The sequence below is a fragment of the Colossoma macropomum genome, unplaced genomic scaffold (assembly GCF_904425465.1).
Source record: "Colossoma macropomum unplaced genomic scaffold, Colossoma_macropomum, whole genome shotgun sequence".
NCBI classification, from domain to species: Eukaryota; Metazoa; Chordata; class Actinopteri; order Characiformes; family Serrasalmidae; genus Colossoma; species Colossoma macropomum.
Window position 1 is genome coordinate 31,766,763 of NW_023494795.1, and position 26,263 is coordinate 31,793,025.

Sequence of the window (26,263 nt, forward strand, 5' to 3'; positions counted from 1 at the left end):
CACACACACTCAGTCTCTCTCTCTCTCTCTTTCTCTCTCTCTCTCACACACACACACAACAGACACACACCCACTCACTCTCTCTCTCTCTCTCTATCTCTCTCTCTCACAAACACACAAACACACACACACACATTTCTCATGTTTGTGTTCTATGCAAGTGCACTCAAACACGCGCACACACACACACCATGTTTACGCAGCGGCGTGGTTCTCCAGGGTGTCTCACACTGACTTCACTCACACACACACACACTGTCTGCACCAACGCCAGACTGACTGATCTGGCAGTCCACACATGCATGACTGCTGGTCAGCACTGGCCTTTTGTGTGCTTTTGTTTATCTCTTATGAGCCATCCAGGTGAGTCCCATTCACATTGGGCTTCCATTCGCACTGAGCTCTGTTGGAAGAGAGCATTACAACTATGACATATAACGTGGACAAGCATGGATAAAATATGGACATGGACTGAATGCTTTTTCACTGAATAGTGTGTAATGTGTGTTATTGTCTGTAGGGCAAGCTTCTGGTCAATAGAAGAGGGTCACTCCTGGACAGTCAGTGTTGTTGTAGAGGGATGCTGTCCTTGAAATCAGTGCATCTTTACAAGAGAGTTTTTGAGTCATGGTCAATAATGTAAGTGTCACCCTGAAAAACAGTTGAAATTTCTATAGAACCCCATAGTAGATTTCTATAGACAATTCCTATAGTTTTCTATGGGATACTATAAGACTGTACTGCAGGAGTATTATATAGAGGTGATGTTCTAGATTATTATAGATGTTATACAGTATGACATAAGTCTTACAGTGTCTCATAGCAATAATCCAGGCCTTTTAAGGCGGTACTTTGACTATTAGTCTATTAAGTTCTTTGCAAATTGCTTTTTATCCAGCGCTAAGAAATCTAGCAGTGCAAAAGAATGAAGTCTTTCTGTTTTATTTTCTAGCTCAATAGATCTGTTTTGCCACGTTTAGCGAGCCGTGTGTGCTGGACTTCTTCAGTTTATAGATGTCAAATGACAAGTTATGTCAAAATAGCTAATGTGGCTCATGGTGAATGAAAGCGAGTAGCCACAAGTTAGCTACAAACAGAGTCCTGGTAATTGCTGGCTAAAAGCGGACATTTGTTTTTAGTCACATTGCTTGGTCAGTCTATTGCCTATAAATTCCTCATATGTGCAGCACACCTGGAGAAATAAAGCTGATTCTGATAATGTAAGGCTAAAAGAACCTTTTCTTTTGAAAAATGAGCTAGACAAAAACATGGTATAGATAAGAGTCTAGAATCTGGTCTGATCAGTGTTCATGGACTGTGTGGGATTTTTACACACATGAAGGTGTGTTTTTCTTGTTCCCCTCAAAGTTTCCTTGTTCTCTGTGCTGTGATGCGTGAGGTGCGATGTTGCAGTGCATTACAGTCTTTTTCTCACAGTCTCTTTAGAGCAGGGGTGTCGAATGAGTAAAAGGGCCATATTAGAAAATCTGAACAAATCTGTGGGCCAGAGAATATTTTATATTATTTTTAATTAATGTTGTGCTATAACTCGAACTGGCCACTGTTTGTGCAAAATATGCAAAAACTTCAACAGTAAAATTGAGGCACTCATAGTAAACCTTGAAATATTATAAGAATACTTGAAATATTCAAAATTTAAATGTCCACAGGTGCTCGGTCTTTTAAACCTACCTATTTACTTTACCAGAAACCCACCATCTTTTCTTTGCTGCAAGTTTGTTAATACAAACAAAACAGTTTCTGAGCTGCTGAGCTGATGGTGGGTGTTTATGTTGGCTGAACTGCAGCTGAAATGTAGCTAGTGTGGTGATATGACTGGTATGGAATTGTGTAGAACTGAGGTGTAACTGCTGTCCCATAGATTGTTTTTGGGGGAGGAGAGTCAGAGCATTGTCATAACATTGCAGTGCATGCTGGGGACTGTAGTGCAGCACATTGTGAAACAGGCTAATATTAATTTAAAAAATGAAAATATTTCTGCGGGCCTGAGAGGATTGTGTTGCGGGCCTGATTTGTGTTTGATACATGGGCTTTAGAGAATGGTTCCTTGCGTGAAGTATGGACTTCACTTCCAGTGAAGTGTTTATAGACAGACATTTTGCAGAATGCTTATATCATCCTAACTTGAAAATTTAAATATGTAAATATGAAGAAATGTAAACAATCTTGTTTGAAAGACAACTGCGTGAGATAATCAGAGGATTCTGTCTTTAGCCTATTTATGTTACTTCCCATTTGTTTGATCTGAACATAATGCAGACCCTTTTCACACTTCCATATTTGAGAAGTCGTCAGAATAGGAAAACATTACAGTAGTAGTGGCATTAACGGATGATGCTGACCGGGTTTCCAGTCAAGTTTTTTTTTACAAGTTATTTACGCATTTATGAAATTTCGGCTGAAAAAAAAGAATTAAGTTGTGTCCATCCACCACAGATTTAACTCAGTTTTTGCTTTAGGCAAAATTATCTTTACAGCCATTTACCATCTTTTTATAGCCATGTTGTTTGCAGCTCAGAGACGCCAGGCAGGATGAGCAATGGCCCACCTAATGAGGGCTGAAATCTCCGTGCCACCCCGACGACGCCCACCTGGCATCTGGGAACACAAATGCACCAGACAATTCAGGGAGCACATTGTGCAAAGCCATTTTTCAGAGCTTTGATTAGGCATTTCAGAGTGCTAAAAGCAACCTTTGAAAAGCTATCCACCACCATCGGACTGTCTGTAGGGCCAATCATTTCTCACTTACAGCTTGACACTTCATTGTTTATTAAAAAAATCTCCTTTTCCACCACCCTTTTTCCCGTTTTGGCTTGAGCGATATATTGACTTTTTCACGATATTTGGGTTTTTTTGCATTTCAGGGGTTTTTTTTGTGCATTCATGCATTCGCAAAAAACTGGTGGATGGAAAACCTGCTAATGTAGACAAAGCCCTCCTTTGTTACTACCTTATTAAGGTATTAGCCTAATTTTTCCACAAAAAAATGCCGTTCATTTTTGGTGGAGCTAGCTTGGCGAGAGAAAACAATGAAAACAATGATCAATGGCACTTCCATTTCCAACCAGATTTGTTGGCTATATTTCAAATTACAGAGGTAGTGCAAAAAATAAGTGTCTTCCCAGTTCTTTTGTTATTACTTCCCAATTCAACATAAGTATCTTTCCAGTTCCATTGTTATTATTTGTATTTTTGTGTACTGGACTGATCAGTGTTGTGTGGAACAGCAAAGGCATACATGATATCCTTTGATTTTGTTACTAAAATATGAACAAAAAAAAAGAATGTATTTTTCAGCATAAACAAAAATATGTTTACAATTGTTAGGGAAATGTTATAAAAATGTTAAAATGTGTTAAAAATACAAAAAAAAAAATTAAACTTATTGTCCCAGAAAGGGGAGAAGATGGATGCAACAGCAAGACAACAACCCCAAACATACATCAATTACTCAACACAGGTCTTAAAAAGGTCATAGTCCCTTGAATCCCATAGAATTTTTAATAATTTTTTTTTGAAGATTTTGAAATTAGGAATCCATCAGAGAGACCCTTGTAACTTTGGGGAATAGAAGATGGTTTGCCAAGAGTAGCGGAGCAAAATTGGAACACCATGCTGCAAAAAGCGAATTGCTTCTTACTGTAGCTGTCCCAACAACAACTTAGCAGCAGTGCTAATGTTATTCGTTTTTGGTGTCTGAATACTTGTTCTCTGTGAATTTCATTTTAAACACATTTTGTTTGATGCTTATGAATACATACTTTTTGTTCAAAGTCAAAAGCTGTGTTTATGTAAATTTGAAGTAGATATATGCACTGTAAATTTATAAAACAACAGGAAGTGTCTGTAAACGTGTTTCTCCTCGCAGTAGCTCATCAGCTAACCACCAAGAGGTCAGTCACAGTGTGTTAGTGGAGGAAAACGTACTGTGTGTACACTTTGCAGACAATTGCTATTCTATTCTATTCATGTATAGTAACCAAATGGAGTTTATTAGCCAAGACATGTTTGGTGTGTAAAGTTTGCTTCCTAAGTTTTGCACTGGAGCGACAAGGCTAATGTAGCTAACAAGTAATGGAAGCTAACGCCCAATTGTTTTGTCTATTTTCTATGAATGTGTGATATAAGGCCAGAAAACACAAACAAGTCTATTAGAGGTTACCAAACAACTCGACAGTTGAGGAAAAATGCAGTGCGCTAAAAGCTTCCATTTCTTGTTAGCTACATTAGCCTTGTAGTTCCAGTGTGAAACTAAGGAAGCAACCTTCAGGCACTGAGCGTGTCTTGGCTGTCCGGCTCCATTTAGGGGGAAACTGTGTACATTTTTCTTTCAGGTGATAAAGCAGGGTTCCCAGACGTATTTAATATTATGTTTAATATTATGCAATGTTTCAGTGTCTTACAGACTTTTTGGGCTCCATCATATGGACAAAAAACACCTCTTTCTACTTTTATCAAACACTTCAGGTGCCAAGTCAGGTGTGTTATAACAGAAAGGTGGTAAACTATGCAGTGCAGAGGTTCTCTGTGACTGTGAAATGGTAGTCTAAGGTGCTTTAAAACCATTTGCAGCCTCTTTAGCTTATTGACAAATCCCTGCTACTATAACACACCTGACCAAGCTAATTCTCAGCACTATTTTGTACGGAACTGCTAAATTTTGCAGTGCTGAGGCTGAAGCTGTGCACTCCTGCTGTAAAGAGAAATGGAGCAGAACATGTTGGAGTGGCTTGCTGTTTATACATGCTTGAGTTTATGATTTTTAAGGGCGCATAAATGGCAAAAAATATCATCTTTCACCACAGACATTATACATAGAGTTAAGATATTTTCACAGTACTTGATACACACATATGCAAAGATGGGCATCCCTGCTCAAATGACATGTTTAGTTGATTTTCTGTGTGAGAATAAGTTAAAATGTCATCTGTTCTCACATTCTAATGCACAGTTACTGTTTATTTGCTGAATTTAACATATCACACAAAGAGCATAAGATGCAAAAGTTCCGTGCACATTTTTCTCTTTTAATTCGCACATAAAAATAAATTGTGATATTTGTGTTCTCTGTAGAAGATGTAATTTGAACAAACTTTTGCATATGACTGTATGTATCTCAATACATAGTTGGGATGTATGATTATAATCAGCCATAGGGGTGCGGGAAAAACTCGATTCTTAGATGCATCGCGATGCGGACGCGAACGATTCTGAATCGATTCACAAATGTCAAAAATCGATTTTCTAAATATTTAATTTATAACGTAACGTTGACGGAACGCAAAAGGCGGAACTGGAAGTGCGGAAGTGCAGCGCCCGGACAGTCTGTGGCGGCACATAACAGAAACACAACTGGATGAGTGAGAAATCCGACCGGCTCCCTCTGCGTTAAAGCCAGGTTAGATCAGGAGTCACAGCCCAAATGATAAGAAGAGACATTTTGTCCTTTCAACAAAGTCAAACCACCTTGGGAGCCGCAACATTTAATGTTCAGTATGTGTTAATGTCGTAGTATGGGCTAAAAATATAAACGAGAGCGCAGATTTACTTCGCTCTGCTTTAAGCTTTAGCTTTAGCCGCTTTCCTCCCATCTCCGCCAGAAAACTTTTCTTCGAAACTAGAAGAGTGTCTTGTAAAATGTCTCAGCATCCGGCTGTTCTACGAGGCTGAAGTCGCTTCTCATTCGCCAGCTTCTCGTTCTAAGTTTCCCGTTTCACCTTAAATTCTGACTTAGGCGCCGAATGTAACTGCTGCACCATTTAAGGTGGAACGGGAAAATTCGAAAGAGAAGCGAGTTCATCTTCGCAGCTTTTTTTTTTTAACTCTCCTTGCAGATTTAACCGACCGCAGATGAGTGGCAGCAGCGTATCTGAATATGAGCCTTCTAGTTCACTTGCCACATCACTTCCATTTGATTTATTAATAAAATATATTTTAGATATTTAAAGCAAAGTATTTGTAATGATCCATAATGCATCTACATTATGGATCATTACAAATACTTTGCTTTAAAACTACCAAGTCCTCAGACAGTGGGAAGATAGAGATCCTGTATAGAGAAAAAAGATAATCGTTTTATAATCGCATCGCAGCCCTCTGAATCGTAATCGAATCGAATAGTGAGGTGCCTAAAGATTCCCACCCCTAATCAGCCAAGATTGGAATGGGCAGATTTTCGCTCCAAAGGTGATTGGCAATCTGACAATTTCTTATTTTGATTTTGGTGTTTATTGCGTTTTTAACTGCAAACTGCACTGGGGCATTACACACCATCGAAGGAAATATAAATGGAGCGATGTGTCAGGACGACCTGAAAGCAGCATGAACAACACTTACACAGAGAACAATAAGCAATGCCCTGCACCACAATCATCTCTATTAATAAAGCACAAACAGAACTCCTTGTCTAAAACAGAAGCTCAGAGATGCATGTCTCAAATTTGCACACAAGCATTTAAATAACTCATTAGGAATGATGTACTCTGGTCAGACAAAACAAAAAACTCAAGAGCACCATATCCACAGTGAAGCATTATGGTGGGAGCATCATGATATGGGCTGCTTCGCTGCAAACAGTACTGGAGTATTCCACACCATCAAAGGAAACATGAATGGAGTGATGTACAGGGAGATATTAGAGGAGAATTTATTGTCCCAGAAAGGGGAGAAGATGGATGCATCAGAAAGACAACAACCCCAAACATACATCAAAAATAACTCAAGACAGGTTTCTAAAAAGTCATGGCTTGGCCAGTGTCCTGACTTAAATCTTGTTGGATTTTTTTTTTTTTTTGGAGGATCAGTCGACCCTTGTAACTTTGGGGAAAAGCAAATTACTTCTTACTGTAGACTGAATACTTTTTCTCTGTCAGTTTCATTTTAAACACGTTTGTGTTTATGCTTATAATTACACTTTTATTAAGTAAATAAGGTGAGGTAGTTAAGAGCACCTGCGCTGTATTTAAAGACTTCTGTTACACATACACCAAAATGATGTAGTATGTAGTATAATTATAGCCAACTCATTGTGCTAAAAGCCAGTCACCTCTTACTGCCAGTGTAGTGCTTTATTTGATGCATGCTATTTAAACAGTGACCTGACTTCTTGTTTAAGACTTTAATATACCAGTTTGGCCCATTCATTTAGCTTTAGGGTCAAAAAAGACTTTAAAAAAGCCCAAAAAATCAGCCATTGGTCAGTTTAGCTGTAAAGAAAGAATCTTGATCCATGCACCTTTTTGGGGCAAAAGACTCTTCATTCTGTAAGAATTATTCAGATTAATTGATCTTAACTAGATTTACCTTTAGTAACTAAGAATTATATTACACCCTGTTGGCTACTTGTTAATATGTAGCTTGTGCAGTTTTTTGTATACTGGTTATTTGTTGTTTACAGACTCTTTTATGATCTATACAGTTGCTCTACAAATACTGGTGATACCCATTATGAACTCAGAAAGGAACATTGCGATGTAATTTATCACAACACATAACAATAACACATTGTAATATTGTCCTCCTCTAATGTGATTTTGGCAGAGGTCACCTCAAACTCACCTGATTCGTGAAGGGTTTAATGATTAGCTGAGGAGTCATTAGATCAGTGCGTATCATTATGTTCTTCATACTGAGTCTAGAAGAGGTGTTTCAGCTCTTTTTAACAGTGTTGTGCAGCCGTCATCAGTTTAATCCAGGCTCATGCACAGACATTTCGAGGGGCATGGTCTCAGGAACATGAATTAAACATGAATTAAACTTCATTTAGTTAACTGTATATTGCAATCAGTCTTATACAGTGAGAGGCAGTGTAATAATGTCTTAGATAAAACCAAATGCAGTTTTAAAGGTTTTTCCAAAGGTTGCCACAAACACTAACAGTTTTCTCTATGCAGGCATTGCAACCCTTGTGTGTTCGAATTCATCTAGTCTGCTATTATCACAATCTACATAACTAAATCTGTTTTCTCCTCTCTTGATGCCCCTTAAATTTAGAGCTAAAATTCAGAGCTCAGATTCATTTGAGATCCAAATGATGAAGATTATTACTAACAGGGAGACTGAAATGTGGTCCTTGATTAACTTCTTGTGCCTTAAAAACAGGATGGACACGATGAGTGAGTCATCAAGAAGACTGTGACGATATCAGCTACTTAAACATTGCTTTTCAAAAACTCAAATATGTAGTAATGAACCCTGGATAGATAGATAAAAGCCAGATACATAGACACAGGGGGAAATGAATGGCAGTGACTGCTGGCAAAAACATAAGAATGTAAATTATACCTTGTGGATGACTTTATTGAGAATAATACAGTGCATTAAAATATATGAACTGCTAATTTGTCTAGTGAAGTAGTTGATTGTGATGCTTGCAACTTATTTATTATTATCTTTGAATTGCTTTGTGCATCTGTGAAGTGATGTTGCAGGCAACTCACAACATGCAACTAGTTGCATTGAAGTTTCACCATGTCAAGCCATCTTTAAAGAGATCATCAGAGTTTTATTGGTAGGAATTCCAGCACTATGTAAAGCATGATGCCAGAGTTGATGAGGAGAGCAAAAGACACCATAGAGGGTGCCCAAGGGTGGCTGTGTTTACGTGCAAAGATTTTTGCCAATCCAATTGTTTAGATGCGCACTCATCAATCTGACGAAAAATCTCTGTTTACGTGCGCACTACAAGTAATCCGATCTAAATTTACACGCATAGGTAGAGAACCACTTAGTGTAGATGTTACCGTGAGAACGAGCATCACGTGAGTCCAGTCAGAGTGAGATGAGCAGCAGTAAGCAGTGCTTGTGTTTTTAATTCCTTTGAAATGATGTCCGATTCAGGAAAACGTGCTTCACATGTACTTATTAAAGAAGGGTAAGAGGAAGACTTCATGTTCTCAGACACAAAAAGATGGACACCCACCCCACCACCATCTTTTAAAGTTCAAAGCATAAACTTTGTCTCCTTTGCAGACCAGTTTCTGCTCCCGACATGTTGAACGTTCTTTCGCTATGATGCAAACACACATGCGCAGAGCATACTTAAACTTTCCGATTGGGAATGTAATCAGATACAGGCATTTACATGGTTATTATTCGTCTATTTAACGGATTATCTACAGGATTATCCTCGTTCCTTAGGATAGAAATTTTATTCCGAATGGCCTCAATCAGACTAGTCTATTCAGATTGAGATGTGTACATGGACGTGTTCTATACCGTTTGAGCTGTTAGTCAGATTATTAACAGATTATCAGGCTGCATGTAAACGTGGCTAGTGATGAATATAAGACAACCAAGAGAATACTCTAAGAACGAAAGGGCAGGAGCTCAAGCCCACCACTCCTGGGGTCAGTCTTTGATGTGCCTGGTTTTGACAGACCACTAAGGGAGTAGGTGGTGATGATGCCACCATGATGTACCTGATTAGCCCATGCAGGCTCACCAACCAAGCATCCTGCCCCACTGAAACCACTACTTTGTGCATGCTTTCACAGTCACAGGTGGCAAAATGTAAGTGAAACTGAGTTTCGATCACAGTTCTGCACTGGTTACCACACATTGATTAACACAGCAGGGTTTGTATGCATCGGTTTGTACTGGCTGCATTTTAGGAGCGTGCTGTGCACTGTGGAAAGAAGAATTACAGACATTTCCTAAATTGATAGACACTTATTTAATGAGTAAATGTGGTCAGTGTGGCTCTCCTGGTGATTTCCACTTGAACATCTGGCTCCTTTGATCTGTGATGTTTTTATCTGTGTTTGCAGGCCCTGTAAAACCTTTGTTAATCTTCAGTTTATTCCTTCTTTTTTCACTTCTTCATTTACTGTAGTCCTCAGCAGTAAATGGCAACCTACATGCACTAATGAGGTCACTGACATGTTTAAAAATGATATCAAATTTAATTGGATGAACTAAGCCTTAAAAACAAAATACTATTATAACAATACTCAGTGTTACTGATATAATGGCCCTTTAGAGGGCCTCAGCCTGGTGGTCAGGAACCTCTGATTTAGAAGAACAGGCCTAAAAAAAGCTAGCCACCGCTATATGTTTAATAAATGTTTACTCATTTTCAGATGCAGGACACTTAATAGACTTCCGACTGTGAGGCGTTGCTTTATTAGATAGTGTTAATGATATATTAGTTGTTTGGAGGTTTCTTGCTGTTCTAGCTGGGAAACTTCAGTCATTCTCTAGGCATCTGCTGACCACTAAGTGACTGTTTAACTCATTTACTGGAAGAAGGTGGTGGTGATGATGCCATGATGTACCTGATTAGCCCATGCAGGCTCACCAACCAAGCATCCTGCCCCACTGAAACCACTACTTTGTGCATGCTTTCACAGTCACAGGTGGCAAAATGTAAGTGAAACTGAGTTTCGATCACAGTTCTGCACTGGTTACCACACATTGATTAACACAGCAGGGTTTGTATGCATCGGTTTGTACTGGCTGCATTTTAGGAGCGTGCTGTGCACTGTGGAAAGAAGAATTACAGACATTTCCTAAATTGATAGACACTTATTTAATGAGTAAATGTGGTCAGTGTGGCTCTCCTGGTGATTTCCACTTGAACATCTGGCTCCTTTGATCTGTGATGTTTTTATCTGTGTTTGCAGGCCCTGTAAAACCTTTGTTAATGTTCAGTTTATTCCTTCTTTTTTCACTTCTTCATTTACTGTAGTCCTCAGTGGTAAATGGCAACCTACATGCACTAATGAGGTCACTGACATGTTTAAAAATGATATCAAATTTAATTGGATGAACTAAGCCTTAAAAACAAAATACTATTATAACAATACTCAGTGTTACTGATATAATGGCCCTTTAGAGGGCCTCAGCCTGGTGGTCAGGAACCTCTGATTTAGAAGAACAGGCCTAAAAAAAGTTAGCCACCGCTATATGTTTAATAAATGTTTACTCATTTTTAGATGCAGAACACTTAATAGACTTCCGACTGTGAGGGATTGCTTTATTAGATAGCGTTAATGATATATTAGTTGTTTGGAGGTTTCTTGCTGTTCTAGCTGGGAAACTTCAGTCATTCTCTAGGCATCTGCTGACCACTAAGTGACTGTTTAACTCATTTACTGGGAGTAGGTGGTGGTGATGATGCCATGATGTACCTGATTAGCCCATGCAGGCTCACCAACCAAGCATCCTGCCCCACTGAAACCACTACTTTGTGCATGCTTTCACAGCCACAGGTGGCAAAATGTAAGTGAAACTGAGTTTCAATCACAGTTCTGCACTGGTTACCACACATTGATTAACACAGCAGGGTTTGTATGCATCGGTTTGTACTGGCTGCATTTTAGGAGCGTGCTGTGCACTGTGGAAAGAAGAATTACAGACATTTCCTAAATTGATAGACACTTATTTAGTGAGTAAATGTGGTCAATGTGGCTCTCCTGGTGATTTCCACTTCAACATCTGGCTCCTTTGATCTGTGATGTTTTTATCTGTGTTTGCAGGCCCTGTAAAACCTTTGTTAATCTTCAGTTTATTCCTTCTTTTTTCACTTCTTCATTTACTGTAGTCCTCAGTGGTAAATGGCAACCTACATGCACTAATGAGGTCACTGACATGTTTAAAAATGATATCAAATTTAATTGGATGAACTAAGCCTTAAAAACAAAATACTATTATAACAATACTCAGTGTTACTGATATAATGGCCCTTTAGAGGTCCTCAGCCTGGTGGTCAGGAACCTCTGATTTAGAAGAACAGGCCTAAAAAAAGTTTGTCACCGCTATATGTTTAATAAATGTTTACTCATTTTCAGATGCAGAACACTTAATAGACTTCCGACTGTGAGGCGTTGCTTTATTAGATAAAGTTAGTGATATATTAGTTGTTTGGAGGTTTCTTGCTGTTCTGGCTGGGAAACTTCAGTCATTCTCTAGGCATCTGCTGACCACTAAGTGACTGTTTAACTCATTTACTGGAAGAAGGTGGTGGTGATGATGCCATGATGTACCTGATTAGCCCATGCAGGCTCACCAACCAAGCATCCTGCCCCCCTGAAACCACTACTTTGTGCATGCTTTCACAGCCACAGGTGGCAAAATGTAAGTGAAACTGAGTTTCAATCACAGTTCTGCACTGGTTACCACACATTGATTAACACAGCAGGGTTTGTATGCATCGGTTTGTACTGGCTGCATTTTAGGAGCGTGCTGTGCACTGTGGAAAGAAGAATTACAGACATTTCCTAAATTGATAGACACTTATTTAGTGAGTAAATGTGGTCAGTGTGGCTCTCCTGGTGATTTCCACTTGAACATCTGGCTCCTTTGATCTGTGATGTTTTTATCTGTGTTTGCAGGCCCTGTAAAACCTTTGTTAATGTTCAGTTTATTCCTTCTTTTTTCACTTCTTCATTTACTGTAGTCCTCAGTGGTAAATGGCAACCTACATGCACTAATGAGGTCACTGACATGTTTAAAAATGATATCAAATTTAATTGGATGAACTAAGCCTTAAAAACAAAATACTATTATAACAATACTCAGTGTTACTGATATAATGGCCCTTTAGAGGTCCTCAGCCTGGTGGTCAGGAACCTCTGATTTAGAAGAACAGGCCTAAAAAAAGTTTGTCACCGCTATATGTTTAATAAATGTTTACTCATTTTCAGATGCAGAACACTTAATAGACTTCCGACTGTGAGGCGTTGCTTTATTAGATAAAGTTAGTGATATATTAGTTGTTTGGAGGTTTCTTGCTGTTCTGGCTGGGAAACTTCAGTCATTCTCTAGGCATCTGCTGACCACTAAGTGACTGTTTAACTCATTTACTGAGGCCTCACAATAAAGCCACTTCTCTTAGCAGGGAAACATGAGATTCAAGCCAGGAAAGCTGTCAAATCTGTCAGTTTGCTGAAAGAAAATCTATAAAAACCGGACAAAACAATTGGGTTTAAGGTCCCATTACTTGTTAGCTGTTACATTTAAAGACTCCAGACATGTTTTCAACTGTATTTCCGGAAAGTGAGGAAACTCAGTGTCATGTTACCAATACCTTTATTTATCATGACAGTTGCCATAATGTTTGATGCCATGGTGGCTAAGTAGAGTACACAGCAAAAATTAGCCTGTGACATAAGCTGTTATGACATAATATCTGTTATGACATCTCATGACAGCATATGACATCTGCTATAACATATTTATGGTATGATTATATCAATATTATGTTTCAGGATTCATGTAAATTGATACCTAATATTATATGTATTTATTTTACAATCTTAAAAAAAAGATGGTTCTTCAAGGGTTCTTCACAGAACCATACACACTCAAAGAACCATTTACATGCTTAAATGGCTCTTTTCATGGTGAAATTGTTCTTCAGGTTGATGGAGAATGTGCTGTAGATGTGAGTATGGCTCTATAGCACAAAAATGGGTTCCTCTGCTTGACATCGTAACAATAGCAGAACACTTTTTGGTGCTATATAGGATTATATAAAATACATTCTCCATCAGTCTGAAGAACGATTTCACCATGCAGAGAACCATTTAAGCATACAAATGGTTCTTTGAGAGTTCATAGTTCCATATAGAACCATTGTCTTTGCTAAATAATACTTGAAGAACCATTTTAGTGTGTAGTATTTCTATTTATCCGAATAAATGAATAATTTTAAATATAATTTAAAATATCTTGCCTGAAACTTTTGCACAGTACTGTCATTATACTAAATCATCCTGTCAGTGGGAGGTTGTATCCTTTATTATTTTTTAGACTTTATGAAAGCATAATTTAACATAATGTCCACGTAGTGTCTGTCCTTCTGATAACTGATCAGTTTGTCATGCTTAAGGTCAGTCCTGGCTGCTGCAAGACCTTGCTGCATTTTCCGCTCTGCGCAGCCTTCATTACTGCGGGGGGCTTTGGGAAGTGTGTTTGTTTCTCGTCTTTTGTGTGTGCGTGTTGTTCCCGCAGCTGCTCTAATGCACTTGTCCGTCTTCATTTGAGCCCTAATGACTCCATTACACGTTACAGTAATGCTGATGAAGTGCAGGGGGACGCTGTGATGGAGGGGTTTAAATGAGCTGAGGCTTGGCCGTTTGGTCACTTTTGTTTATTTTTGAAATGCATTTTAACTCTGTCTCACCCAGCATGCCATCAGTGATCCATTCAGAGTGTTTGTCTTTGTCTCCTTTAACTGATTAAAATTAGTAAAAAATGCACGATGAAATCAGAATCATATCTGTATGATGAGGTCATGACTGGGCTCTCATTCAGGTCACCCTGTGAAAAGTAACCTGTTTGGCTATGTTGTGACGGCCCCTTATACCGAAGTGGGCGCAGGAGAAAACACAGTGACAGAGTGCAAGATGAGTCTTAGTTGTTGTCAGACAAAAGAACATAATAAAGCACAGTTCAGTGAAAGCAGTGTTTGTAGTATACAGTCATCTTTAATTTTGCCCCAAAACATTTTTAGCAATATATTTGATAGACAACGAGCATTGTATTCTGCATCATATCAGTTCTACAACATACATAAAATAACAGTGTCTCTGTCGTCAAGCTGTTTGTTTTTAGTTTAGCAATTCCATTTTTTACACTTTACGCAAGATCTCCAGGACCTGGCAGTTTAAAATAAAAATTAAATCCATAAAAAAATAAATAAATATCAAAGTTTCATTGTGGAAATGTGCTTCCTATGTGGCTAATGTTTATGAGACTGTGTAAATCTTCCTTTGGTGTTATTTTTAGAGAAGACAATAGGTTTAGTATATTAGTATGTTAGGTTTGTACAGCATTTAGCGTGTAGAGTAGCAGCACTGAGGAGACATGAGATCATTAACTTTTTGGAAATTGAATTTACAGTCAAGATGTAAATTGTCATACAGTCAAAAAGGGACGAAAGGGACAAATCAAGATGTGCATATCTATATGTACAAAATATACATTAGCATACGTTAGTGTACAGATCAAAGGTCATATTACACCACAGAATTTGTCATGAAATACTATTTACCATTGACCAAAATAACTACCTTATATACTTATGAAGCTTAAATTTCTTATTTTTGCCTTTCTTATTTTTTTGCATATGCTTTCACATGCATTACTCTGCAAAAGTCGTGGGTCCCTAAGCTGTCACAGTTCAGTGAAAGCAGTGTTTGTAGTACACAGTCATCTTTAATTTGGACACAAAACAAAATCAAATAAGGAAAAACAGATTGCGAATGTCACACAGACTTTACCATCTGAGAGTTTGTTGCCACCAAGTGTAGCCCTTTGCCACCTTCTCTGAAGACATTTCTTTCTGCTGTTTAAAACAACCTGTTTTACTTCACAACACATTGTTTCTCTAAGAACAAAACCTCATATATGTTTTAGAATGTGTAGGAATATATCAATTTTAGTGTCAAAGGTTATTTAAAATTTCTTCTCTTCCAGGGTAAAATAAATACAACATCAAATATGGCTTTGAAATATCTGCCAAATCTAAACATCTGTCCAATGCTGATTTTTCTAAGCAAATATCTGCTTAGTATCTGCTTAGACTTGGCCTGTGCCTCGTGATGGTTAAACAAGTTACCATGGTACCAGCCCCCCAGTGATGACAAAAAACTCAGTTATGGACAGTTTAAAAAATTCATTTATTGATTTACTTCATGCAAACCACAGCAAGATGGCCATATTCCAACGTGCGAATATAACTGAACACTGGGCGATGTGATATTCTAATGCCACATTTATAGAACCGACATAGATGAGACTGTTCTAAAAACATATCTGCACTTGTGCGGCAGAAAGATTTCATGCCTAGAAAAATCCACCATGTTAAAACATACATTTTAGGACATTCTCAGACCACATTGTCGGGTTTCATCGTCATCATTATTATCGTCATCACTTTGATTTATATAGGGCCTCTCCCATGCTTAAGGACCCTTTACAGTCAGAAAGTAACAAAGGACATAATCAACAATACATAACACAGAAAACACACACACACACACACACACACACACACACACACACAAATCCACAGTTCCCACAGCCAGCTGGGGCGGGGGTTTCACTGACCACAAAATAGAGTCACTTAGCTAGACCAGAAAGAGTCCTTAGCCGCGGGGGAAAGTCTCACTCTGCAACTATGGTGCATCACACAGGAGGCCGACCCGGGAAGCCTCGAAGATCTAATATGTCCTTAGCCACAAAGGGGTAGCATTTTCCAGCAGCTGAACACCACCAGTCCAGGCAGCCTCATAGCTGCAAAGCAGCATCACCCAAGTGGTCGCCCCAGGCAGCCAGGTATCTACGATGTAGTGTAGCTTCGGCAGCCAGCCCGAGAAGCCTCCTAGCTGCAGCATAGCACTGCTCATGCAGCTGAACACTACTGGACCAGGCAGCCCCTCAGCTGCAGTGCAGCATCAACCAAGCAGCCAGCCCAGGCTGTGATGTCATGTCGATCAGGTCCGCAATCCAGAGAGCCTCATAGCCGCTCCAGGCTTCATCATAGCCATGATGTAGCGTCACCCAAACAGCCAGCCCAAGAAGCCTCTGAGCCACAGGTGGAAAATCTCAGCTGCTATCTTGACGGATATGATGGCAAACTCAGCAGCAGGGAAACATCAAAATACACACACAAACAACACAAAACGAAACAAACGAAAAACTAATGTGAAGCAGCAGCCATATTGCGTATTGTTCAGTCTGAAACTGAACAATCTGAGACTGTTTCAGACTGAAAAACAACTTAGGTTTGGGAAGAACGTGTTTCAGCTCTCGTTCATCAGGCGAAACAGGTCGTTTCAAAGAGCCTCAGAAGAAGGCAGGCTAAGCCAGACAGCCACAAACTCTCAGACCGTAAAGTTGAGTGACATTCGCAAAACTGCTCTTCAGTTCCACACACTTGAAATGATGGTTCTTCAAGGGTTCCTTAGTAATGGCAACAGTTCTATTTACTTGGTAACATGGCTCTTCAGAGAGGTGGAAAATGTGTTGTATATGGTTCTATACTGAACCTTTTTGAAAGTGGTTCTATAGCACCAAAAGGGTTCTGCTATTGTTATGATGCTATGAAAGCTTTTTGGTGCTATGCAGAACCAAATACAACACATTCTCCATCCATCTGAAGAACTGTTTCACCATGCAAAGGATCATTTAAGCATGAAATGGTTCTGTGTAGAAGTCGTGGTTCTAAATAGAACCATTGCCTTTACTAAAAAACCCTTGAAGAACCATCTTTTTTAAGAGTGAACATTAATTACAGTGTTGTGGCCAAATTAAAGATGACTGTGTACCACAACCACACCTGTTTTTTCTCCGGGTAATTTTGGACCATTTCTGTTGGTCTATTCACCATGAAATTTTAACACCGTTCAAAGTGTAACTGGAAAAATGACAGGTTGAAAGGGTTAAACAGTGCTGGCACCTCAGTTCCCTTCTGTGCTTCTTTTAAGCTAAGAATCGTATAGTTCCTTATAGTGATAGTGTGTATGACAGTCGCTGAAACTTTGCGGCTGCCCTCACTGCTTATCTTCCCTTTCCTTTATTCCTCACATGAGAAGGGCTTTGGTAATTCGACGCAGCACTGCTGTCCCTCCACATCATATTGTTTAATTCCGGCTGTTTTTTGAACGCTCTAGCACTTTTTTTGTGGCACGTTCTGGCCCAGATAGTGTGTATCTTTGTCTCCCGAGACGTTCTCGGGGGGATTAGTTAGGAGAGAGGCTCGAAAAAGCAAACAAATAAACAAAGGAAGCAGCCAGTCCTGCGCAGGGTCGCTCCGGCAGCGGCTCAGCCTCTGAAAGTTTGGAGAAAAGAACGAAGAAAGCTGCGTCTGTTCCTTCAGCCTCAGCGCTGGCAGCCTGCTTCATGTCTGTTGGTTCTCTTAATCACTGTACAGCGCTTAGCAGAGCTTTGCACTGCAGCCTGTGGAGGCAGCCAGCGAGTGTTTGAGGAGAGGACAGATTTGGGTGTTTTAGCCTTCGGAGAGGATCTGATGGAATTGCAGGACTGCTAAATTGGAAACTTGAGACCAGTGTGACCTTTAGTATTGGCTGATACTGATCTGTTTTTTTTTTTTCTTTTTGTAATTATTATTGTCTTCTTATTTTTTAACTGAAGGATTGCACTTAAGATAAGCGTTTGAAAGTGGGCTATCATTAAATATGGAAATCATAGGCTGAGGCTGATATGAGATCATTTTCATGTCCATATCTGCTAATGCAAATACACTATAGAAACTGGGACTAGATCTACCTGGATTAGTGTTCTGGAGAAATACAACATTTCTTTCTGTAGGGTTACAAATGCAGTAAAATGACTGAAATTAAGTCAATTTAGTGCAGCAGTCCAGCGGCGGCTAAATGGTCTGCTCTTCTTAAGTACAATATGTCAGCAATTTGTTGTACTCCAAAAGTGCAGTACTGACATTCAATAAAAGCACAGTGGCTGCATGTTTCAGCTCCTCTTTAATTGTAGCTTCTCACTGTGTGTTCCATGTTGTTTTGAAGGGAACTTTCCACTTTACTGTAGCTTTTGGTACTTTGCTGCTGGTTGGTTAATCCAGGGCTCCAGACAAAAAAAATAGCTTGAGGATCCACTGGCTCCTAAAAGACAGGCTACATTTGCATTGTAGATATCAGGAGTCCTGGTTTCTGTCACCATCACTGTAAAGACATGAGTCTGTAAATTCTCTGCAAGTGCACCATTTCACATTAAAACAATTTGAATGTATGTTTGTATCTCAACCACTGAATTGTACAGAAATTTTGAAAATTGGTGGAATTCCCCTTTAAGTATCTCTGCCTTCCACCGTGCCTGATTCTCGACACATCCAGTTCGCTTTTTTTTTCATCAACAAGATTTGGGAGATGAATTTGGTGAAGGGTAGCTCTTCACGTGCTGTCATTTAGCCTGTGTTGAATTTAATTTTAAGCTCTTTGGATTCTTTCTCAGCTGTTTTCTCGCTTGCACAAGACACCGCACGAGCTAAGGGAGTTTTCTTAGCAGCGGTCTTTGCGATGATGAAATCGCGTGCGTTTTTATGCGTTCAGCTCTCACCATGGTTTTTCAGGCTTCTTTTTAAATGATTCGTTCCTGTTAAGAAATCCATTTCCAGCTGTATCTTGTCTTGCTTTCGAACAGAATTCGCAGTATAGTCTGCTTTATGTTATCATACCTGAGTAATGCAAATTCCTGAAGCCAAGAAGTTCTGAAATCTTTCTGTGGTTGTTCTTCTGCATGAAGTGCTTGAGGTGGACGGTTGTTCAGGTATATCTTCGTGTTGGTCTTTCACTGGTTCACTGGTCCTGAGTCAGGCTGGGGTTGAGCAGGTGACCTCTTAAGGTCTGACAGAGACTTTGGTCTGACATATATATATAATATAATGTGTGTGTGTGTGTGTGTGTGTATATATATATATATATATATACACATTGGATATATATATATATATATATATATATCCAATGTGTCAAACTTAAATAAGTTGAAATTGTGCATTATAGTTGGCTTTAAATGCCATATGCCATATATTTCCTGTAGAGGATGTGTTAATTTACTATGTGATCTTTTTTTTTTTTGAAATGTTCAAAGTTTTGCATACAACTGTAACTAAAAAATAGTAAAAAACGCTTATTTAAATCTAGATCATGCTTCTTCCATGCTTTTTATAGATAAGAGGTGTAAAAAAAAAATAAGCTACAAAAAAGTGTCACCGTAGCGAAACAAGGTCTTTTTCAAACAACTATAGGTAGCTGTTTATACCAAAGTTGGTTTAGGATGGAGTTTTTTTTCCTTATCTGAGCATCATATTCTGGCTCATGTTCACAGTCCGTCTTGGTCAGGCGGTTCAGGTGTGTTTTGATTAGAGCTGGAGCTAAACCCAGCAGGCTGGGATGTTCTGGGTGCTAAATGTTTAATAGAATTAACCAAATTGTCTGTGTTAATACACAAGATAGTGAGCCAATTCTATACAGAGTCTTCCAAAAGGAAGCGCGTCCTAGTTCTTCTGAATGTTAGTAGATTAAGTTCAGCCTCACGCTGTGTGTTTTTCCTAGCCGTGCAGTTTGCTTTAACCTTCATCCTTGAATGCAGCTGACATGTAGAGCCTCTCTGATCACAGCAAACTGTTCTGCTGCGCGTTTTTTTCCTGAAGACCCACAAATCTGGAGGTGCCACCGCTGAGCTAATTAGTCATTTCGGCTTTTTTTCCAGAGTGAACACGACATCGGCTGCACATTTAGGCTGCACGACTCGAACGTGTTGTTTTGGTTTTTCTCTCAAGGAACAATCTGACTAATTTAGGTTAATTTGCATTGCCCATGCTATCATCTAATTAGCAATGTGACAACTATGAAAATTCACAGCAACAAATGTTCGCAAAAGTGCTGACTCAGACTTGTCATTATGGTGTGTTTTGCTTTGTTTGGTCTTGTTTCATACCCGGTTAAACAGTATTCTGCTGCATGTATTCTGCCAGAAACAGCCTCAGGTTAGGACTGGGTATCAAATTCACTACCTTTATAGTACTGAGTGAATTACTTCAGTACTACACAGTATAGCAGGACCCCATTCTGTCCTATGAATCCTATAAAGCAAATACATAAGGAGCCAGCCAGTGAGCCAGTAAGCATGCTAGACTGCTGATTGGCTTTCTAAATTATGAACATAATTAGTTTGCAATCCACTGCATTAAGTAAATATACCCAGTTTCAGCACCTCACTCTGATTTTGTTGCTTTAAGCCACACCCACTTTTGGTTTGTTAATTTAAAAAGGCATCCAACAAATTAACGTTCAGGAATCTGTATCAAAGTAAAGATATCTGTACTGAAATATGGTAACCAATACCTCAAATGTAAGGACTGATATCTGATTAGCTTAGACATTAGAGACCGACTGCCAGACCACACCCACTCTGCAATTTATTGTTATAACGTTTTATTTTGATCATCCACTGTAGATTTTTTTTTGTAGATGCTCATCATGTTCTTGGCTGACTTTCAACCAAGTATCTGTGAAATTCACCTTAACTTTGTCCACTAATATTCAAATATATCAAACCCAAACTTAATTGTAAAAGTAACCTTAAGCTAAAACCTAACCTAAAATCTCACCTTAAACTTAAACCTAAACTAATCTTAACCTTAATCTTGGCCTAAAGCACAAACCCTAAGATCTAACCTTAACTTCAAACCTAAATCTAAACCTAAAATGAACCTTAACCCAGAAAATAATTCTATTCCTGACCTCAAACATAAAACTTACCCCAAAAACCTAACCCTAAACCTGACACTCAGTCTAAATGTGGTCTCAACCCAAAACCTAAACTTTTAAACCCAACCTCAAAGCTAACATTCACTTGACCTCAGTCCAAAACCTAAACCATAAAACCTGACCCTAACCTTAAACTGAAACTTTAACCTAAACCTAAACTGAATACTTAATCTAACCTAAGCGTCAACCTCAACATAAACCCTAAAACTTTAACTTCAACTGTAAACCTAAAGCTAAACCTAAAATGAGTTTAAGATAATCTTAGAACAACCTCAAACCTAATCCTATACCTAACCTAAAACATAAAATAATCTCAAACCTAAACCAACCTTATTCCTAAAATTAATCTTTATCTCAAACCTAAACCTGAACCCAGAACCTAATCCTAAACCTGAACCCAGAACATAAAAGTAACCTCAATCCCAAATTTAAACCTCAGCCCACAACATAATTCTATACTGAACACAGAACATTTTAACCTCAGCTCTAAACCTAAACAAAACCCTAATACTAATCCCAGTTTTAACACAACTGAGAACTGGGCTTCACCAGAATGTGAATAACTCTTAGTAATCTGAGTCTTTGTAGTGAACAATCCAAACCAGGGTGCAGCCTCAGGTCTGGCGAGCTGGTCTTTATTTCTTGTGCGCAGGTACCCAGACATTTAACCAGCCTGTTAAACAATGGACGTTCACATTTATGTAGGCTGGACGGATGCCTAGATTAGGCCCAGTCTATATATGACAAGTGGTGGTTGTGACAGACATGACCATATAGGGACAAACAAAAATAGGCTGAATGTTCAGAATGTTCTAGGTACAGTTACATTTCTTGCAAGGTACAAAACACAATACTGAATATAACAGCACATAACACAGCAGTATATTCCCTCAGTAGAGCTAAACGGGACCATCAAATTGAAACGTGCTGCTTATCTTCTCTATTTCTCTGTTACAACAGATGCAAAAACTGAAGGACATTTTCGCTCGGTGATCTGAATCAGGTGTGCCGAGTGACACTGGGACAGAGAACTGCTGCTGTATGCTTTTCTCTAAGAAAGACTCTCATCTGCACTCTTAAAATAAAACTGCAGAAAAGCAATGCCATAGAAGAACCACTGCTGGTCCTCTAAGGAGCTTTTTAATGGATAGTTCTTTATTTTACCATTTTTGTAGAACTTTTTAAAAAGTTTATAGAACCTCCACATTATGTAAAGGTACTAAACCAATTACAGAACCATAAATTGAAGCTGAGAAGCATTTAGGAACCTTTATTTTTAAGTCTGTCTGGTGCTTAAACAAGCCAGTCAGATGTAATTTTCACTGAATTTCAGATGGACTTTAGATGAACTCAAATGTTTCAGGTGAATATTTAGTCAATACCACACCAGCATTGTGACTACTGAACGTGTCAAGCTTGGTGTGTTCTTAAGGAGAAAAGAAGATGGCAGTGCTTACAGTCACTTTGTGAGATCTCTGGTAGTCACGCTGTGGGGTGTTGTGAGCAGAGTCATGTTTGGTCAAATTAAGTCTGTAATGTAAGGCCTGTGTGACCATTGTGAAGATGCTGGATTGGGGGCAAGTGGTCACCCATACTCCTATAATAAGTCAGTCCTAAAACCTTGAGTGAGGTTCATCTACACTCTTAAAAAGATGGTTCTTTTGGGGTTCTTTAGTAGAGACGGTGGTTTCAACTTCATTTCAGTGCAGTTTCTTGTTGCAGATTAAACGTATCAGGAAACCAGCTGGAGTGATTATAAATGTAAATAAGTACATTCTTTCCAAATTATTGATGTTCATCTTAAATCTTTCTCTTTGCCTTTTTGTTAGCTACTAGCTAGATGAGGCTGTTGTCTGCATTGCTATGGTGACCAGCAGTCTGCGTGCCAACCTTAATGGTTAAAGGGTGAATTAGCAGTTATACAGTAACTCCAGTGTTTAAGACCATTTATTGTTAAACTGTGTTGAACGACCAGCAGAGCTTTATTTTACTGCAAAGGAGGATTATTTTATTTTTACCTACAAATCTAATTCTGCTGTGGAGCCACAACAGGGCAGTAAAAGAGCAGCATGTTGCCGATCCATGTGCTAGCCAGTAGAAACGGTTCAAAAACAGCTGCCTCAAAATCCATTTTGCTCAAACCCAGCTTGCAACACATCTTTACCAGGTATTTAGTGTTCTTAATGGATTTGTATAGGTGTCAGGAGCTGCGTTAGAGCAAATGTATGGATGGACTGGTGGTCCCTGAGGACCGGTTCAAGAACCATGGATCTACATGCTAATGACTATGAGCTGCGGCTCAAATTAGTGTTTCAAGCAGTGTAACAGCGTAACAGTGGATACGCACTTGTGCATGCAAAATTGAAATTTCTCTCCAGTCTCACTCCACCCAACTGAAATTCTCACTCCAGTCACCTCACCATGGCAGTAGAACAGCAGGCTCCCTAATGAGCCGTTAGGCTGCGGTAGAGTGAATGTTTCACTGAGGGTTTCCCAGAGTGTAACACAGTGTCTAAAGAATTTCGGTAAGGTAATTTTGTAGTAGTCCTTTGTAGATAATTAATAAACTCTTTGTAAAGTAGCTGTAGTGAAGCATCTGAATACATTGAAGTAATATCTTGTAGATGTTCTGTTGTTACATTACTTACATTAAGTAGATGTATTGTTAATATGTTACTTTCATTAGTTTCAGGCAAATAAATATAAATAAAAGAAAGCAGTGAACGCCCAAAACTTGGCACGAAGAGAGCAGCGCTGGGTAATGTTTGTTTGTTTATTTGTTGGGTGTTGTTTGTTTGCAGAATGGGCATTTGTGCTTATATTTTCATGCTCTGTAAGCTTAGCTTGGTTCCTCGTGTTTCTACAAACTGTAGACATTTGTATGATTTGTGTGTTTGTGCACAAAAGTGCAGAATATCTTTGTGACAGTTAATTGCAGTCATTTATGTGACAATTAATCCTGGGCTAAAATTTCTTGATCATGACCAGCCTGAGTATTCATGTGTTTTTAATATATCAAGTCAAGTCAAAGTTTATTCATATAGCAATTTTTATAACAATCATTATTATAAAGCAGCTTTACGGAAAAATCCGTGTCTGAGCCCACGTGAGCATCAACAGTGGCGACAGTGGCAAGGAAAAACTCCCTAAGAGCAAGAGCAAGAAACCTTGAGAGGAACCAAGACTCAAAAGAGCAACCCATCCTCTTCTGGTCGACACTGGATAGCAAACAATAACAGAAGAGCAATATGTACAGAGAATAAACTGTGACCGTAAGTATAAGTAGATATGGAAAAGGGGAATAGCAGAAGAAGCAATGGCTAAGGTTAAACACATTGCAAGGCAAATCGAAATATGAGATATGATCACTGTATGACATTCTGTCCCTTTGTCCAGCCCTGACAGAAATCAAGTGATGGTTACACATGCACCCCATCCAGCTGCTGTAATAATCCCGTCTCAAAGGCTTGAGTGAGTTCTGTCAGTGGTCTTGTGATGACTAGTCAATTTTAATGCTGCTGCTTTCCAATTACGTCCATGGCCCAGTTCTGCTGTGTGTTTGCCAGCAGCATAGGCCATTAATTCCTGCAGGGCACTTACTCAGCTACTGGCAAAGGCGCATCTTGGACCGAAGGCAAGATGCTGTCAGTGTCACTCAGTCTTTTTTCTGTTGGCTTTTTTGGTATATGTGTGCTTTTTTTTTTGGTGGGGCGATTTTGTCACATGATCCACTTTTGGATCCGCTTTTTTCATTTGGCCTGATTACATCAGCATAATGAGCATGAGCAGCTGACGCCAACTACGGCTTCCAAATCAACAAGCCCATTTGGTCGGATGTGTTTTCAGTACCACATTGATAAGTTATCTATGAGTCCCAATTATGAGTCATTGCCTGAGATGACATATTGTCACTGTCCAAAGAAAAACAAGTATCTCCAAAATAGTAACTTTACAGGAGAGGGCAAAAACACTCATACCTTTCAATGTAAGTTAATGTAAAGAGATTTTATTATTATTAATTGTCACACAATGTAAAGGACAACTTGTGTGATGAAATGATGTAAAAAAATAAAAATTGACAAAAATGGAGATACATGTTTTTCTTTGGACAGCGACGATATCCAGACATCCAGCCTGCACATGCTAGATAACCTACGAGCACCGATGTCATCACCACAGTGACTGGGGTCATGTAAAGATTGGTGTTATGTAGTGGGTAACACCTCTGCCTTCTACGGTGTACACTGGGGTTCTGTCCCCTGCCTGGGCAAGCACCCTCCACTATACCAATAAGAGTCCTTGGGCAAGACTCACTACATTCGCCTACCTGTGTAAAATGATCAAGTCGCTCTGGATAAGAGCGTCTGCCAAATGTTATTCATGTAAATGTGATGTAAAGATGGTGGTGGCGACCAGTGTGATGTCAATCGAAACCTATTCATAGTTAAACATTGAGTTCTGCATATTGAGTTGCCCAGTAGCACTTTTTGGTTGTGCACTGTTTGCAAATTCAAATCCCGGGGGTGCTGCTGCCAAAAAAGCACTAATTTTCGGTGATATGTTATTGGCTGACACAGATAACACTGTAAGTCACTAATATCAGATGACCAGCCAACTGAAATATGCTGTATATATCGTTTTAAACACAGTATAATAGGGGATATGGCACATCCTGAAATCTGCAGTTTATATGCAGTATTTATCAGGTAGTATACAGCATAGATCAATTTATATACAGTATATATCAGTTTATTCACTGTATATATAAAGGTATGGCACTGCTCTACAGTTTTTTTTTCCTTCGCCCAAGTCAAATCTGGTTTTAGCAGAAACTGGCAGAGAAATATGCCTCACTTAAAAATACCCTTCAAGATGCAGAGCGCTTAAACGGAATTGCGGGCATGGATCTCTGTGTATGCTAACAAAAAACGTGACCCCTTTGACCCTTTTTGACATTGGATCTGCTCTCAATATGCTCCCAACTC